At 39.3% G+C, this 2,667-nt stretch overlaps 1 non-coding gene across 1 annotated transcript; it reads left to right on the top strand.

Annotated features, from left to right (window-relative positions):
* Positions 1 to 1,611: 1,611 nt before the first annotated feature.
* Positions 1,612 to 1,719, top strand: LOC112713909 (small nucleolar RNA R71). Its single transcript, XR_003158869.1, has one exon. It is a non-coding gene; the product is annotated as a small nucleolar RNA R71 (small nucleolar RNA).
* Positions 1,720 to 2,667: the final 948 nt, after the last annotated feature.

Here is a 2,667-nt window from a genome sequence, read left to right on the forward strand (position 1 = left end):
AGTGAGCTCTCATGGAGCTTCACATATATTCAGAGCATGGTTGGGGCCTCCTAACACCAAACTTAGGGTTTGAATGTGGGGGATTTGTTTGACTCTGTATTGAGAGAAGCTTTTCATGCTTCTTCTCCATGTATACAGAAGGAGATCATTGAGCCTTAAACACAAGGTAGTCCTCATTCACTTGAAGGACTAGCTCTCCTCTGTCTACATCAATCACAGCCTTTGCTGTGGTTAGGAAGGATCTTCCAAGGATAATGGATTCATCCTCATCCTTCCCAGTCTCTAGGATTATGAAATCAGCAGGGATGTAAAGGTCTTCAACCTTTACCAAGACATCTTCTACAAGTCCATAAGCCTGTTTCTTTGATTTGTCTGCCATTTCTAGTGAGATTCTTACAGCTTGTACCTCAAAGATCCCTAGTTTCTCCATTACAGAGAGTGGCATGAGATTTACACTTGACCCTAGGTCACACAGAGCCTTCTCAAAGGTCATGGTGCCAATGGTGCAAGGTATTAAGAACCTTCCGGGATCCGGTTTCTTTTGAGGTATCTTCAACTGAGCCAAGGCATTTAGTTCATTAATGAGCAATAAAGGTTCATCCTCCCAAGTCTCATTACCAAATAATTTGGCATTCAGCTTCATGATTGCTCCTAGATACTGATCAATTTGCTCCTCAATAGTAGGAATGGTAATAGGAAGTTCAATGGAATCTCTATGGTCTCTAAATGAGCCTCAGATTCCTTTGGTTCCTCAGGTGGGAACTCCCTAGTGGTCAGTAGACGTCCCATGAGGTCTTCCTCACTGGGAATCACTGTCTTTCCCTCCTCTACAGGTTCGGCCATGTTGGTCATGGTTATGGCCTTGCACTCTCTTTTTAGATTCTCTTCTGTATTACTTGGAAGAGTGCTAGGAGGAGTTTCAGTAACTCTTTTACTCAGCTAACCCACTTGTGCTTCAAAATTTCTGATGGAGGACCGTGCCTCAGTCATGAAATTGAGGGTGGTCTTAGATAGATCAGAGACTATGTTTGCTAAGCTAGAGAGGCTCTACTCAGAATTCTCTGTCTGTTGCTGAGAAGATGATGGAAAAGGCTTGCTATTGCCAAACCTGTTTCTCCCACCATTATTGTTATTGAAGCCTTATTGAGGCTTCTGTTGATCCTTCCATGAGAAATTAGGATGATTCCTCCATGAAGAATTGTAGGTGTTTCCATACGGTTCTCCCATGTAATTCACCTCTTCCATTATAGGATTCTCAGGGTCATAAGCTTCTCCTTTAGAGGAGGCTTCTTTAGCACTGCCAGATGCAGCTTGCAATCCAGTCAGATTTTGAGAAATCATATTGACTTGCTGAGTCAATATTGTGTTCTGAGCCAATATAGCATTCAGAGTATCAATCTCAAGAACTCCTTTCTTCTGAGTTGTCCCATTGTTCACAGGATTTATTTCAAAAGTGTACATGAACTGATTATTTGTAACTATTTCAATGAGTTCCTGGACTTCTGCAGGCGTTTTCTTCAGATGAATAGATCCACCTGCAGAATGGTCCAATGACATCTTGCATAACTCAGACAGACCATCATAGAAGATACCTATGATGCTCCATTCTAAAAGCATGTCAGAAGGACACCTTCTGATCAATTGCTTGTATTTTTCCCATGCTTCATAGAGGGATTCACCTTCCTTCTGTTTGAAGGTTTGAACTTCCACTCTAAGCTTACTCATCTTTTGAGGTGGAAAGAATTTAGCTAAGAAGGCATTGACCAGCTTTTCCCAAGAGTTCATGATGTCTCTAGGTTGTGAGTTCAACCATATACTAGCTTTGTCTCTTACAGCAAAAGGGAAAAGCATAAGTCTGTAGACCTCGGGATCAACTCCATTGGTCTTAACAGTGTCACAGATTTGCAAAAATTCAGCCAAGAACTGATGAGGATCTTCCAATGGAAGTCCATAAAACTTGCAATTCTGTTGCATCAGAGAAACTAATTGAGGGTTAAGCTCAAAGTTGTTTGCTCCAATGGTAGGAATAGAGATGCTTCTCCTATAGAAGTTGGGAGTTGGTGCAGTAAAGTCACCAAGCACCTTCCTTGCATTGTTGGCATTGTTGTTATTTTCGACTACCATGTCTTCTTCTTTTTCAAAAATTTTTGCCAGATCCTCTCCAAAGAGCTGTGTTTTAGCTTCTCTTAGCTTCCTCTTCAGAGTCCTTTTAGGTTTAGGATCAGCTTCAACAAGAATGCCTTTATCTTTGTTCCTACTCATATGAAAGAGAAGAAAACAAAGAAAGTATGGAATCCTCTACGCCACAGTATAGAGATTCCTTGATGTGTCAAAGGAAAAGAAGAATAGAAGAATGAGATAGAGAATTCGAACTTATAGAGAGGGAGAGAGTCCAAATTGCTAATAGAGGAGAAGTGTTAGTCCTTAAATAGAAGGAGGTGAAAAGGGGGGAAGAAACTTTTCGAAAACATTTTTTGTTTAAATAAAATTAAAAAATAAAAATTAAAAATAATTAAAAAGAATTTTGAAAAAGTTGTTGATGGTTTTCAAAAATTGAAAGTGAGAAAGTGGTTAGGTTGTTTTGAAAAAGATAAGAAATAGAAAAAGATTTGAAATGATAAGAAGTTAGAAAAAGATTTTGAAATAAAAATAAAAGAGATATGATTG

The sequence above is a fragment of the Arachis hypogaea genome, chromosome 9 (assembly GCF_003086295.3).
Source record: "Arachis hypogaea cultivar Tifrunner chromosome 9, arahy.Tifrunner.gnm2.J5K5, whole genome shotgun sequence".
Lineage (NCBI taxonomy): Eukaryota > Viridiplantae > Streptophyta > Magnoliopsida > Fabales > Fabaceae > Arachis > Arachis hypogaea.